The sequence below is a fragment of the Emydura macquarii genome, unplaced genomic scaffold (assembly GCF_026122565.2).
Source record: "Emydura macquarii macquarii isolate MOO-44397 ecotype Brisbane River unplaced genomic scaffold, CSIRO-AGI_Emac_v2 contig_2422, whole genome shotgun sequence".
Classification (NCBI taxonomy): domain Eukaryota; kingdom Metazoa; phylum Chordata; order Testudines; family Chelidae; genus Emydura; species Emydura macquarii.
This window is the reverse complement of record NW_027132559.1, coordinates 20,897,501-20,914,143: the sequence shown is the minus strand read 5'-3', so window position 1 is coordinate 20,914,143 and position 16,643 is coordinate 20,897,501. Positions and strand designations below refer to the sequence as shown.

At 41.0% G+C, this 16,643-nt stretch overlaps 1 long non-coding RNA gene across 1 annotated transcript in view; it reads left to right on the top strand.

The window, feature by feature from the left end:
* LOC137162097 (uncharacterized) overlaps positions 1-16,643 on the top strand; it is a 159,812-nt gene that overhangs the window by 67,762 nt on the left and 75,407 nt on the right. The window contains exon 2 of the long non-coding RNA XR_010922277.1: positions 5,023-5,213. This is a non-coding gene — a long non-coding RNA (uncharacterized lncRNA). The remainder of the gene's footprint in view (positions 1-5,022; positions 5,214-16,643) is intronic.

Here is a 16,643-nt window from a genome sequence, read left to right as displayed (position 1 = left end):
AACAATTTTAAAGGTGCTAAATGCTCTTTACATGGCTGTCAACAGGGCAGGTTCAATCAAGTTCAGCTAACTTGATTCCAAAACTCACCTTTTTTACCTATGAAAACCAAGCCAAAGGCTTTGCAAAGGAAAGTTGTGCTCAAGTGTACTGTACACAACAAAAATTCCCTTCCAGTTAAGAAATTTGCATGATTTTTCAGGCATGCCAGCTGTTTACCACTTGACTGATGTGAAAATTTGCATCTATTCAGGATACAGATATTTACAGGTCTTAATCTGTCATCTGGTGTATGGAGCACCTACATTGTTTCAGTAGGAAAATGCTTTATCGTGGGCTACCAGTCAGATAGGAATTTTATCATCAGGATTTTCCAGAGTATAAACGCACAATAGAAAGGCTGAGTGTAAATGATCAGGCATAGTCCCGAATGGGCAAATACCAGGACACCCCCACCAGCCTGGGAATGACCCTATCACCAGCATGGGAATGGGACCTCTCATTCATACTGTCCTGAGGATGCCATTTTGATCTATCAAATGGTATCCTCCATGTAATGTGGCCTCGCATGCACAGCACATGCAAGGTCATGCTATGTTGAGGATTCCATTATGCATCCTTCATGTGACAAAAATGCTAGTCTGTTGTTCTGGTGCAATCCAACCCCACTACAATATAGTTTAAGATCTAATCCTGTGATGGGCTATCCACCCGCAGATTCTGATGAAAGCAAAGGGAGTTGCGGGCACTCTGTGCTATACAGAAAACTCATAGTACCTGGGAAAATTGGGCGCCTCATGTCTTGTCAGCTGATCAAATGTGAGGAAGACTAGAAAAGTGTGTCATTGAGTATTCCCTATCTATATTATTCCCTGGTCCCATTGAGCCTTGATTTAGTCACGTAAGTAACTACGACTGTGGCACTCCCTGAGGGAGTTAAGTAACAATACTTTATGAAAGGTTTTTATGTAGCCCAGTTTTAGTAGATTCAATTCTTTTCTAAATCCCAGTCTTGAAATTTCAAGAGGGATTCAGCAAATATTTCACAAATAACCTTATTTTGCTGGCCTCTTGCTGGCATACAGAGAACTGGAAACTCTTGAGGTCTTTAATGTAGAAGCGCCATATCCTATCTCTCAAGTGTATAAGTCAACACCGAAGCAATCCCCAGTTACAAGATAAATGGTAGTGTGGAAACAAGTCAGCTTAGCCAACAACTGCCTAAGCGTCACAGTCAGTGTCTTTTCTGTAATTATTGCATTTAATACAGCTAGTTACTTGCACAAAGGAGCTTCCGGATACAGCAATTTCCACTGAGGGCTGTTTAGGAATGTACAGGCCCATCATTTAGCTCTGATATTGTTGGGTTGTCAGAATTGATCATAGCTCTTGACGGAACACCTCTAGCTTTTTTATGGAGTGCTTTAGAGTGACATTTCACATTGTTTAAGTAGGAGTGATCTGTTAGTTTATATTTTGTCTAAAACTGCAGAGCAGATGACCTCCCTCAGGGCCTAAATACATGAATCCTATACGCGTGTTATAATTAATAGTAGAACTGGGAGAGAAATTCATAACAAGGGTCTGAAGAGCTGGGCAGAGCAACTTGTCAAAAAGAAGGAAATTCCACTACAGATTAGCTTATTTTTAAGCATGTCAAGCTCTACATACAAACATGATCTATTGCTTCCTTGTAATGTCTGTTTAGGCCCAGATGCTCCAGGCAATGTCAGGGAGTGCTGTAAATTTTGTCTGAGTCAGGGCAATTCTGATTGATCTCTGAGTGTAAAATCGATAAGAAGACACTGTCATTTTCTTAAAGGATGAGCTAGAAAAGGAAAATAAATTAAGACTCTACTGAATGTCTATCTCCAGTCTCATTAATTCAGTGTGGTCTGTACTTTGTTAATGTTATGTCCACAGCTTTAATCTTCCAGGTGCTCTTCCTGCAGATAGTCGACAGCAGCCCTTTATTATGTTATGTATATTTCATCCACACGTGGTGGAAATAAAATGTCTGCCCTCTTCTTTCCCTGAGCTCCTGATTAATCCATTTTATTATTTTTCAGAAATACATCACTTGGGTGCTGATTAACTTAAAAATGGAAAGCCATTGTCTTTCTCACATGTCCTTCATCAGAACTAACACACCAACTGCTCATTTGTCTTGAGTTGTTACTGCAAATAACGACTACCAAGCATTTCCCCTTCTGTAATGTACTTCGGGAAGATTAATTTACTTTTGCTCTTTTTCTCCTTTGCTTTTTTGTCTACTAAGACTATTTTGGCATGTTTTAACTTTTTTTAAAAAACTGATTGTATAACTCTTTGTTTCAGTACTTCCTCAGTTACTTTTCAAACGTTTTTAGAGCATGCACCCGAGCTGTGGAACTATCACTGCTCTAGACTTCATCAGTTATAATCTTAAAGCAAAGAAATTCAGCACGTCCATCGGTTTTACTCCTCATCCGCACCATAGACTCCATTCGAAGTGAACTTTCCCCTCATGGGGTGTGTTTATAGTTTTTTTTTTTTTTTCTATTAAACTTCCCAGATTTTGGGCTCAATTTTGCAACCTTCTCATGCTGGAGGAGTCCCATTAAAGTCAATGGACTACTAGTGTGTGTAAGGGCTGCTCATAGGACTAAAGGTTACAGGATCAAGCCTTGTGACATTAAAAGGTCAGTTTCTCTTTATAGCTAAGTGGCACTTTTCGGGTATCTAAATATGTGTTCCCAGTATATCATTTCTACTAAACATTTTAACACCAGTTCATTTTGTACATCTGAGTCTGCGCCAGTGTTAACATTGAGACCCAAATGACCTTTCTGTTTCTGTATGTTCCAATGTGGAAGCTACTAATAATTAACTGTATCCTATTTTGGAAATATGAAGCACATCTTAGTTGCTTTTTTTTTTTTTTTTAACTGTTCACAAACACTAAATATGCTATTTGCTTATATTGACATTATGTACCTCCAGGGTGCATAGATTGGAGAAGCAGACAGAGATGGTTCAAAAAGAGGACCTTTTGGCTTCAACGAGCATTTAATTCATATTCATGAAGTATCTTACTTCTTTCTCTTAACAAAGCTCTACACATGCCAATTAATTAATTTTCATGGAGAGGTCAGTGGTGGGACTAGATCTCAGCCCGTCTGTTTCCCAGTTGAGCAGGCTTCTACAGCGCTAAATGAGCAGATCTGTAAGCTTCATCCAGCAGAGTCTTTAACATTTCATCTACATATTGTCTGTCACAGATTTCTTTCTATTTATTTACTTCATTTAAGTCTTTGACAGCAACTTAGAAAAGGAAAAATCCTTACACGCTACAGCAAAATATCTCCAGGACTAAATACAATGAGCCCAAATTCTATCCTGTCTTTCCTCTTCCCATATTTATCTCTGAAAAGGGACTTAAATAGGATTGTCTGTAGACTGAAGCGGCTAACTGGTGGGTTTTTTGTTATTGTTGTTTTTATTGTTGTTATGCTTCCAGATTCGTCTATACTGCAAGAGTTGTGTATGGTATTACAAATAGTAGACCTCCAAAAAGGGAAGAGGTTTGTCAAAAACCCAACATTCTTATCACAAGACTGCCCTCCATTATTTTCTGCAATCTGAAAATTGCTGAACTGGTATCCAGTGTTGAAGTGCCTTTTATACAATATGGGCTAGATTACACTGCAAGTGTAATTACAGATTACTGTTGTGCAAGGTAGAGTAGAGGAAGTAAGGCGCCACCTCGCTGATTTTCACCTGAGTGCACAGGTTGGGCACAGTCTGCTTCCTACACACCACTGAACGCACAGGCTCCATGAGGCTATCACCAATGCTGGCACTAACATCCCCAACGTGACAGGGAAAAGGCAGGGTCAAGGCAAATATAGCCCCATGGGATGAGGGAGTGGCACTCACTGTTTCTTTACAGTCTTTCAAGGTATCCATTGAGATAATCTGAGTTTTTCAGTGGAAAAGTCATAAATGACCATTAAGCGGTGCTACTCCACATTAGGAAGATTATTGTGATGAGCTGAATACACAGTGTAGCCCCAGATATGGAACTACCTATTGGTTAGATAAATACTTATTTGATTGTTGATTGAACAACAAATCTGTAAACCCCTCCGGCAGTCAGTTATTTACAAAGGCAATAAGTATTTGTTGATAGGGAAGGATTTCTTAGTGTTTGTGCTGTCCAACTCACATCTCTAGATCAGCCAAACTTGGGAGTTAAGTTGGAATCTTACCATCAAAAATAGAATTGCACCCAGTATATGGTATTATATAAGTATGTTTTTCAAGCAGATTGTAAATGTGACCATAAGATAGCAATAAGTTTATACATTTTATCATGGTAGACACTTTTATACTGTCCTTGAAAATACACTTATATTCAAATGGCTGGAATGTATTTTAATAGTACTATATTATAGAAATGTACATAGTAAATACATAACACTGTGCACAAAATACATATAGCAAATGACAGTCTGTATAATGCATTCTGTGATATGCTTTCACCAAGCTATCTGGCTGTGGACTTCACATGTTCACATGCAAAACAGCATGCACATGTAAACATCTGTGTGCATACTTTAAAAATTAAAACATCTGAACTTGTGCAAGTATGAGCATTTTCACCCTCAGTGGGTTTAGTGGGTGGAGTTATAGAACCTTTCAGGTGTTACAGTTCTTAAAACAAGCCTTCAGATGGTTTTAGGACTACATGGACATGCACATGCTATTTTGTGTAAGCGGCTCAAAATGTAGTCCTGTATATCCAGTGTGGAGACACAAAAGAAATACCAATGGGTTTTCATGCTAAAAGGTATCTACCAATGAACCAGCTTGATTCTAATGAAATAGCTGCAGCATCTAAAGTTCCAGTTCAGGCAGGCTAAGTGGGGACATTGCTATTGTGATAACTTGTTTTCTTTTATGAGAGGTGTGAAACAATAGAATAATTAGGACCTAATTCCAGCTTGCTTTACTCATGTGAAAATTTCCATTGACTTCAATAGATGCACTTACAGTTGCCTATTTCTTCTTTGATGGAACTGCTTTTGTAAGCAAGATAGCAGAGATTGACCCAAACAGCTGATCCTTCAATTCTTACCCATGCAAGTAGACCCAATGACGTTTATAGGACTAGAGACCTGAATGAGGACTACAGGCTTGGGTCCTGACATTTTAACGGACTGGATTTTCCCAGGTAATGGTAAAGGGTTATTTCAAAAACTTTAAAAATGAATATAATTGTTAATTGTTTTTAAAGTTAAACAGAATTGTTGACAGTGGAAATTACTTTCTTACATAAGAACAAAGAGCCTATGTTGGATAAGATATGGTTTACAATTTACAAAATCACACAGAGCCTAATTCCCAGTTCCTTTACCTTTTACTCAAGTGGATTTCCTTGGATTTCAGTGGAAATAGTTAAAACTAGATGAGTCCAAACAAAATTGAGTGAAACTAGACAAATAAAAATATTTTACAGATATTGTGTTTTTTTGTAGATTGGCTAATGTAAGGACTAAATATAATGTGCAGAAGTATTGGTGGTTATTTAACATTTTTAAAATGTGTAAACCTGTTTACCTGGTGTTCTAAACAAAATGGGCCAACCTCTGATCTCAGTTACAGCCTTTGATCTCAGTCAATGGAATCACTCTAGATTCTGAAATCAGAAGGTGGCCTAATAACTTTAATGTGCTGTGTTGTTATTTGTGTATAACTAAAGAATAATTACTAATGGTTAAGTGACTGGTTATTATAAGTCTGTGCATGAGATTTTGATTGACCAGGCCTAGTCTGCTAATCATTTGGGTTCTGGATAAATAGACTGAGGAGGAAGAGAGTTGGGAAGCTTTGGGGAGAGGGAGAATCCTGTAGGAAGAGCGACTAGAGTGCTGGTCTCAGGAGATGAAAAGTTTGTAAGAATGGGTACCCAGTTGATTTAGTACTGTAGGATTGGGCCCATGATGATAAAGTGGGGATAAAAACCAGAAAGAGAATGGGAAGATTAGTAATTTATATGATGAAATAAATTAAGTGAATCTTGAACAGTGATGAACTAGATAGTTCAAATAAGTTTGGCATGTTGATCTATGGGATTTATCTATGGGAATCTACATAAAAAGAAGCTTCAAACTCTCTGGTAGTGTTAATTGCCTGTGTTGTCACTGATTTAGATAATCTAAAATTTCTTAATCTCATTTTATATTTTGGCTGTTAAACAGCTAGGAATTTATTTTCAATGCAGCAAAATATAGCTATGCATCTCCCATGAATGCTAGTGGAAATCATTAGTTAATACACTTCCCCACAGCATTTCACAGCACTCAACATTTACATTTAAGGATTCAAATGTTTTTAATGAGCAATGTTTCATTTTTATTTACAAACATTTCTAATTCAAGGAATGTTAAATAGGAATGTGAATGTCTTCATATTTATATAAGGCATGATTCTGTTGAAGACAGCAGGTACATTCCCATTGACTTCAATTAGAACTGGATTAGTCGGAGAACATAAATAAATCAAGAATTGTTTCTTATGACTGTACTTACTGAAAAATATATATCAATGATAATATAATAGAACATAATTTAGAATATGTATATTGCATGTGTGCATGTGTTTTCCATACTAAGAAATCTCAAATATCTTTACAATAGTGTTGAGTACCATGAATGAGCAGTTTTATAAAGGATTATGGTATCCCTTCTCCCCCATACCTTATCCAAGGTTGACTTAGTTTCAGATATTCATCTAGGAGTTGTTGAGTTCTTTTGCTGAAGTGGACCCCACCTGTCGTTTATCATTCAAACCAAGGTACCAAATCAAACAAAAAATGTCTGTAAATCATTGATATTATTAAGCTTTTATGTCTTGAACCAATTGGCAGTTCATTAGGTATCCTACAGAGATGTTCTTTTGATATAGCATCGTTAAAATGAATTGTAGCCATGCTCAATAATACAGGTGTTGAACATTCATTCCACATATGCTGAAATAGCAACCACAGGCACTTTTCCATCTCTTCTGGGAATCACCAACATTCAGAAGCACAGCTGTTGCTTCAGACAATATTGTTTTCAGCCTCCAATAAAAAGGGACAGTTGTTAACGAAAGACAAATATTGATACAATAACCTCCTCAGCAAGACACCTTCTTTAAAAATACTTGCTATTTTTAAGTGGGAAAGAAACTTCTGAAATTATTTTCTTTAACTCTTTTGTCCTGCTTATTTTTAGTCCCCTTTCTTGCATTATCAGCTGCCATAATGTTGAGTTCTAATGAGGTCCCATGATTTGGGAAGACAAGTGACAGATTCCTTCCCCATTCAATAAAATAAGCCGCAATGAGACAGCTTTACATTGCTCCTTCAAATTCATTTTCACAACTACTTCTTTCAGCACTCGTTTCATTGCTAATCTCCATACAAGTGCTTCACATTGTCTCCCCCAGACCTGACCAGGAGAGATTTATTAAACATATTAAAACTGAAGAGAGGTTAGTGATTAACATAACCTGATAAGTCAAATGATTGCAATCCCAAATTTTCACCCATGAAGCATCAAGCATACATAAAGACACGTTCTCCCCTAAGTGCTTTTCCTGCTCCAGCCATGTTTTGTTACTCCAATAAGTAAATCCCTCCTTCAGTGTTTTCTTTATTGTGTTAGCTATATATTTTAGATTTCAAGGCTCTTAAGGCAAGTACCTGTCTCATTTTTATACATATAAAGCACCATGTCAACCTGCTGTATGACACTATATGAATAATAATAGCCACCAGCTCAAACTGATTGCTTTTCTGATACAGAACATCCACTCTTCACTGCAGTAACTAGTAAAATAACTCCCAAAGAAATGAGAAAGCAAAGTAATCTTCAATTAAGTTTATGTGGGTACATCCTGATTTTCCATTATGTGGGTTATTCTTGAAAAGGGATGAGAAACCACAAATGTTCACTTAAGGATTTTTCCTCTTGACTGTTCCTTGGAGAAAAGGGGTTGCTCCATCCCAGGGAAATGGCAGGAGATTTGGCCTCCAAACTGAATGGATCACTGGAGGCGAGGGCATGCTGGCCCTTTACTTTTGTGTGGGGTCATGGCTTATTTGAGCCAAAGAATTACCTGCCAGCCACTGCATCCAGGATGTCCTTATAAGTAGGTTCCACACTGTGGATGGGGACAATGCGTAAATTGGTTCTCACAGGGCTTGCATTAACTGAGCTGCTAAAGGCCTATAGGTTTTTTCTACAATGCCAGCGACATTGGTTGTGCCCTCCACCCAGCCGTGGCCCATTCCTTCCCTGCGATCATGGAGAAGGGATAGCACCAATCCTTGTCTGACTACATAGATTTCCCCCCGCTCTGCCTTTGCAAACGGAGGAGATGACTTTGCTCCAGCAATGAAACAAAGGAAAATTATACTCATTTCATTTTATAAAATGCATAAGCAAGCACCCATCCTAAGGACACCTTTCTGTAGTTTATTTGCACAATAAAATTTATATATAATGATAGTGTATATATATACAGTGTTTTATATATAGGTATGTACGTCCAGTACTATTACCATCTTCTCCAATAGTATATAAAGAACAAAGATACACATCTCAAATTTAGCACATGTCATAAATAGACCAGTCCTTATTTGTTTTGATTGCATACTTCCATTGCCATTCCATCTTTTACCACATAATGGTCAAGCTTTTCCTCCTCACTTTGAAGGTGCTACATAGTATTGCCTTGCTTTTATACTTGCCCTCTTGCCTCTTGTCTTCTCTCCCCCCTTTCTTTGTACATCCTAATCCTCTCATCTTCTTCTCCTTTCTCTATCGCCTTCTCTCACATTTTGCATTGTGCCTTTTATCATGTCCTGGAATAATGTTGTCCTTATGTCTGGAATACTAATTCCTAGAATAATCTTGTCTCCATTTGCCAATGTCAAGAGTCCTCTCTCTCCCCTCTTCATGAAATCTCTCATCCCTTTTTCTTGTCACTGGCAAGCCTTAGTTTCTTCGTCTCCTGATCACCTGTCCTATGTTTTGTCTTGCTTTATTTAAACTGTAAGCTCTTTGGGGCACTGGACATTCTTACATTGTAAAGCACTATGTAGATGCATAGCATTTTATAAATATTTGATAACAACTTTTCATGGCCTCCCAGAATTCTTTTTCTTTCTCTTCTATGGAACTGAGCCACCATTTCAACTTCACAGCAAATGCAGTTTTATGTTGGTGCTCAATAACATAAGTAATCAGAATCCTGTGGTTACCTAATTTGCTGTTGAATTCTCTCCCACATCCTTTTACCTGGATCGATAGGGGTTTCCCATCTCTCCAACACAAACCGACCCACAGTTTCACAAAGAGTAACGTAAAACCTTGAGCTCCTTTGAATAGGATCTTTTAATCCATCAAGATATATTATGCTTCTCATGTGGAGCTGAAAAATATAATTTCATCTTTTGTAGTTGTGGCTATTGCATTATAGATTCTTGTGGTGTAGAGGATATTAATGGTGGCATTGGGTCCCTCCCACTACTTTTGATTTAGAAAGCTTCTTGATATGACAGGGAACCCCATATCCGCCCTCAGTTTATGGATTCTGACAGACTATCATCAAGAAATAACAAGAGCTTTTCTTTATTCTGCACAAAAGAGGGGATATTTGGTGTAGTGGACCAATTGCAGGTTTGGGAGCCAGAAAGTCCAGAGTTTTAATTCCAGCTTTTACAGATTCTTATGTGGACTTAGGAATGTCACTTAACCCCTCTCTCTCTCTCTCAGTTTCCCTAGCAGCAAAATGGAGACAATAATGTGTGCGTTCCTACCTTACAGACATGCGGTAAGGATTAATTAGTTAAAGTTAAAGGAGTTCTTTGAAGATACAAAGTACTATATAACTGCTAATTTTAACAAAGCATAGCAAGCACATAGCTGTCTAATTTTGGTAATTTTTTCAAGTGATTTTTCTTATTGGTGGAGGCCTTTTATGTCTTGGAGCTTGGAGTTAAAATCCCTAAGAATGCCCAATGGAAACTTTGACAGAAATAAACTATTTTGATGGGATTGTGGCTGTAATAAAGGCAATTATTTCATTATGCTTCTGATTGCTTTTTCTCATAAATCCTACATTCACTCTGTCATGGCCCAGAAAAAAGGAAGAGTCTGATTTTCCTTTCACTTACTCCAATGTAAATTAGGAGTAACTCTGCAGAGGTAAATTGGTGAAAAATTGGTGTGAGAGGAGGCTCTTGCCAGAAGGTTTTAATGGGATCGTCAAATGAAGGATCATGGATCAAGCTAACATCTATTAAATAGACAGCACAGGCCCTAGGATTTCTAGAGCACACAGCCCTTCAGTTACAAAATCAAGAGCAATTACAATATTTTTTTGACCTGGCTATATTGTCAGCATGGTAAAGTCTTCCAGTGCATATAGTGGTATTATTCATATTATTCTTGTCTGTTCTCCTAAACCAGTGGTTCCTAACCCGTGGCCCGGGGGCCAAAAGTGGCCCACAGCATCTTTCAAAGTGGCCCACCACTTCCCTCCTACTGGCTGCAGAAGGGAGCTGCTGCCTAAGGACCCAGGCAGAGCGCATTGCTCTGGGGCTACAAGACCAGTGCAGGCTCCTTGCTGCAGCCAGGGGGATGGGAGATCAGCGCTCCCCTCTCACTGGCTGTAGCAGAGAGCGCACAAAGCACTCCACCTGGGTCCCTAGGCACTGGGGGCCCTGCTGGAGCCAGAGGGAGGGAGCATTGATCTCCCATTCCCCTGGCTGCAGAAGGGAGCCGCTGCCTAGGGACCCAGGTGGAGCACATGGGGCTACAGGACATGTGCGGTTTCCCCGCTGCAGCCAGGGGGACGGGAGATCAACAAGGACTCCTTCCATTTGGCTGCAGTAGGGGAGGAGATTGGGGGCTGCAGTGGAGACTGGTGGCTTTTCAGGGTTGTAAAAATGATAACTGTGGCCCTCAAGCCAAAAAGGTTGGGAACCACTGTCCTAAACCTATAAATCCCAGAACTATATAAAAACCTTTGGAAAGGGGAACAAATTAGTTCTAACAAAAGCTCTGTGAGGTCTGTGATTTAGTCAGATTCTCCACATGCCTCCAAATCTGCATGAGTGTAATTCAGGGTAATGCAAGGAACAGTAGCAGGGACTGGCATCCATGAAAAATCCCACAGATCTCCAGCCAGGCTCATGTGCAGACCATGTTCCCTATGCTGCACTCTGATCTCCCCACTCACCATCGCAGTAGGAAAAGGCTATTCACCACGTTGCCACTGACTGCCTGGTCTACAGTTGCACCCAGCAGGAGGTAGTGCGCCAGTATTTTTCTGACCCAACAGTTACTGTGTTCTTGATGCAGGTTGCCATGCACTGATAGTGGCTGTTCCTCAGCTCCTCCTCCTTGGCTGTTTGTTCCCCCTGTTCCTATGTAACTTTGTGATCAGGATGATGGCGGCTCCACGGAGGCAAAGAACATAACATAGAGAGACCCTCACAGCTTTGTGCTGTCCCTTGGCAGCTGTTTCTTGTGGTTTTTGCTTTCCACCGCGTCAGGCAGCTGCCATGAGCATATGGGCACCAGCCAATAATATTGCTACTGTTTTCTTTGAAATTCTTACTTTTTTTTACAAGGCAATATTTAGAAATGGGCTCAGTGTGAGTTTTCCAAATACTGTGCTTTGTACCGTTGTGTGTGGCAGCGTGTTGGGCACCACTTGGCCTCATTCTATCCTTGGCAATGCTGATAAAAATCAGGAGTAACTCCACTGAAGCCAGTGGAATTACAGCAGCGAAACATTTGTATGAAACAATAGTCAGATCCTCAGTCTTTTACCATCTATTGAACTTGTTACTTCTGAGAATAACTTCCCAGTGTTGGCCTTTCAGTGCCATCCAATGCTACGGTATTCTCAAAAGCAGCACATTTAGTGTTTGAGTATGAATATATCTAATCTATTGATGCCCATCAATCTACAAGAGTGTTTAAAGGGAAAGCACCTGACTCTTATATGGGTTTATGAACATCTCTTGACTTATATGCATCTGAAGTTGCCAAAGCAATTCAAACCTTTTCTAGCAATTTTCCAGTCTGGTTTGATCAATTAGTCACCTATTGGTTAATTAAATACATTGTGAGTACTTGTGGAAACCATGGGGGTCTGGTCTCTCTTTCCCAGCTGCAGAGCTCCTATGCCATGTGGAACAAGGGGTGACTGTACCCCAGGGAACTCGGAGTTGGATTAAAAGAATTCTTTACATTATATCTGAGTATTATATTTGACATTTGAATCCAAGGAGTGCAAATAGCCAGAGCTAATTTTAATATTTCCAAATGTCACCGCTTTTGGCTTCATGCGCATTATTGATTGGGCTAACGTCTTAATTAAAAGTGTAACTCTAATAATGAACTTATTTTTAGACTGCCTCTCTGTGCAGCACATTGTATCAAAGGACAGGCAATTCACAAAGCAGTTAGTCTGTGGATCAACAGTGACACTGAGCACTTGTGTAGTAGCTGAGGTCAGTCAGTACATTTCTTTCACACTGGCGCTAGTCAATCACTTTTGTTTTCCAGATTAATTATGTGGCCTTTCATTAAAAAAGAGGCACTCTGGTTTCATGCCATTTCCATTTCAGTTGTGGAAATAGACTTGCCTATATGAATTTTACATCAGGTTTGGAGGGGTTTTTTTTGTTTTGTTTTTGTGTCTTGCAGGGTAGTGGAGGGGTTTTTAAAGCTTTACTTAGGGCTGGGTTTTTTGGTCCATGTTTTCTGTAAAGTTGGATAATGTAAACTCGTGTTCTAAAAGTGAAGATTTGGCATTAGGAACCATACTACTCTCATTGTTTCCTTTCTTTTCATATTCTATAGTTCTCTGTAAAGGCTGAAGCAGTGACTTTATTCAACACCTGCGTCTTTAACAGCCAATGCAGTATAATTACCTTTCTTGAATATTCTATAGAATTGTCAAATAGTAATTTTCTTTCAGAAGACGAGCTTTTGAATGATGCAGTTTACATACAGAGCTTAACATGGCTTATGTTGAAAATCTAATTATAAGTATCCAAAATTTACTGCATGTTTGCGGTTTTATAATTCAATCTGCATAAAACTGCTAAAACAGAGCACCTGTAATATTAATTAATTAATATTGAATTAGTGCACTCTATATTAGATGCTATTTTCAGTGTTGGATGATAATTTAATGCTATATCAGTAGTTTTCTTATTTCCTTATTACATTTGTTTTAATTTTTAAAGCATATCTATGAAGTAGATGTATTTCAAAAGATGGGGCTATTTGTGAGGATTTTTTGGTATTCTGATATTTTATTTCTTCATTAACTGAAAAAAATTATTTGATGTTGAAAGAGGGATATTTTCAGTTTCTTAGAGGACCTAGGAGAAGCACTCAAGCATATTTGTTAAGGAGAACTGTTCTCTTTCCTGCATTATGTACTGGATACTTAATGCTAGTGTTGATTGATTAGATCAGATTGTAGGTAATAGGCCACAAAATCTTACAGCAAATCATGCCTTAAATTGTATTACATACCTTCATTTTAGGATGATTTTGCAACCTTTGCAATACAAACAGATAGACAACTATTTCAAGCAGCTGAACTTCAATATTCTATTAGAAGGGTGACATTAGAATGGAAGAATTAACATATTATTATATTCTTACTAGTGCAAGCTATAAATTAATGTTATGAAATGTTATGAACATACTTATAAAACTACCTCTTACAAAAATTAAAGAGTATCTTTATAATCTTCCAATTGTCACTCTGGGAATTCCTCTGTTGCCACACATTATTCTCAGAGTGTCTAGTATGTATTTTCCTTCTCAGCCGCTGTTCAGGATTTCAGTTCTTGTTGCCAATTTCAGTCCAAGATTTCGGTAATTCTTTTGTGTCCTTTTTCTAAGCATGTTCTAGTCTTTAAAAAAAAAACCAACCCCAAAATAGGCTATTCAGTCTGTATCTTAAAGTGAAATCTTCCTAAGCTCTTGCTTCCAAATATGTCCAGCTATGCCAAAAGGACAGGAGACATTTGATATGGTTTTAATTAGGCCGCAACTTTATTATTAGATGTCTGGGACTACCCGACAGATAAAAGTGTACAGTGCAGGTAATCCCATAGGAGGAATAAGGTGGGCTATAAGAGAGGGGGGTTGGCACCCTGCCGTACCAATCATAGGAACCCCAATGTCTCCTCTGCCTCCCCGTTCTGTTCCTTTACCCTACACCTCTTTTTTAAGTCCTTTATCTGGTTACCGTATACCTTCCCTATGGAGTACCTGCACTGGACATCCGCCCCACACTTACATACGGAGTTGCAACATATAGCCTAACTCCCGTCCCACCTCACATCAACAAAGCCCTCCCTGAATCCAGTGTGGGGAAGGTGAAAAAACCCCAAGTCCACCTAGGCCAATCTGGTGGTGAGGGAAAAATTCCTTCCTAGCCCCCCTAAAAAGGGGTGGCTAGCGCAATGCTCACAGCAGGTCTAGACCGAACCTGGAATATCACCACCTAAAGGGGAGGGAGGGTAGGTGCTGTCCCAGCCTGCTCTGTGTAAAAGGGGGCATCACAACGTGGTCTGCCCCTTTTAAACTCTTCCGCCCATCTGGATTCCAGGGGATGTCAGTGTTGCCCCTTGTCCCCTTTTGAAGCAGTTTGACCTCTTCTTTCCCAAACCCGCCCAGCCATAAAGCACTGTTTCCTTCATTCAGCCAGCTAGACAAATTCCCCCCGCTTAAAGGTGTGGTGCAGTCATTCTAAATATACATATATATAGTGATATATCAAGGGCAGAGGGCAGCTGGAGAGTGGTCTATTTGTGTTCTGGGAAGGCCCTTCCCACAGCCTAAGGGGAGGAGCCACTGGACCTGAGACTCGATTGCGGGGGACAAGTAATGAAAAAACAGGAACTGGCATATGAGGGTCAAAAGGTCAAACGGAAGGAACCAGAAGGGGACACCGAGCAGAGAACCCTGGACAACGCCCGTTGCTCCCAGAAGGTGTCTAGGGAGCCAGAGGACACTGCCCAGAGGAACTCTGCCCGGATACGTGAATGGATGGAGGAATGGAAATAGGCCCCACTGTTGCAGAGCGCCCCTCAGCTAACCTCCTCTCCCTGGTGTTGTAGATGGCAACTTTGGCCAGGGCCAGGAGGAGGTTGACCAGGAGGTCCCACGACTTTGTGGGGCCCCGGATGGGGTGAGCGTATAGGAACAGGTGTGGGGAAAAGTGTAGCCGGAACCTCAGCAGAAGGTTCTGGAGGAGCCGGAACAGGGGCTGCAGCCTGGCACACTCGAGGTAGACGTGCGCTAGGGTCTTCCTCATGCCGCAGAAGGGGCAGGTGTCAGGGCACAGGGTGAACCGCGCCAAGTACACGCTTGTGCTCGTGGCTCCATAAAGGAGCTGTCAACTGATGTCCCCGGCAGGCCGTGGGGTCATGGTGGAATAGAGGGTGGCCCACCAGGGGTCCTCGCCCTCCACAGGTGGTATCAGGTCTGGCCATTTGGTGTCTGGATGGGACACGAGAGCAAGGAAATGAATGGTGTGGAGCACGAGCGTGTACAGATGGTCCCTAGGCATGGTTCAGAAAAGGTCTGGCTGCAACTCATGCAGCCGGATCAGTGCATGGGGAGAGAGGGGCCTCCTGGAGTACATGCCAGGGGAGAGGGAGTTCGAAGGGTGGAGAGCCCCATGCACCGAGCCAGCACCAGGGGATCCACCAGTCCCCCCGGTCGTAATCCAAGAGATCTCTAATCTTGGTGACTCCTGCCAGGACCAACCTCCATTGCACCAAGGAGGTCTCTGCCACCTGCACACAGATTTGGGGGTTTTGTAGCAGGGGCTCCATGATGAGATCCTCCCCCTAGGCATCCACAACAGGCCTGTAGGCCGAGACCAGCCTCCAGGTCAGGAGGAGGTCCTGGTAGAAGACTGGCAGCTCAGAGAGGTCTGGCAGAAGACCTCTCGGATGGAGATAAAAGGAGGTATAAAAGCCCTAGAATGCTCAGGGCCTTGTTCCCTGCAATCTAGCCGGGAAAGTTACTACAGGGCAATTAGGAGTACCTGAAACCAATTAAGGCCAAGCCAGGTGCCTGATAAAAACCCTCTGCTTCAAACAGGCAAGAGAGCGGTCTGGAGGCAGAGTTGGAGGAATGCTGGTGCTGGGAAGAATCCTGAGAAAGGGACTGGGATCAGGAAGGTGCAAAGTGAAGGTGCAGAGTGAAGACACTCCCCAGGCATTGACGCCTGAGAGAAGAAGCCCTGCCCAGGCAGAGAGGGGGCAGGGAACAAGGAGCTGAAGGGGCACAGGGGGAATAGCCCACGGGAAAGAGTGGCAGACTTGGACACTATCAGCAGTGCATAGCTGCCATTTGCAGGGCCCCTGGGCTGGGACCGGGAGTAGAGGGCGGGCCCGGGTCCCTTCCTCCTCCCCTCCCTCTGGGACATTACTGGGGTAACTGGTGGTGCTCTGGCCACTACAAGAGAAAAAGTGCGAGACCAACTGGAATAGAGAGGGCAGTTTGCCACAATATGCAAATTGAAAATATATTTTTGTAAAGAACTTCCCTGCACCTTGATCTGA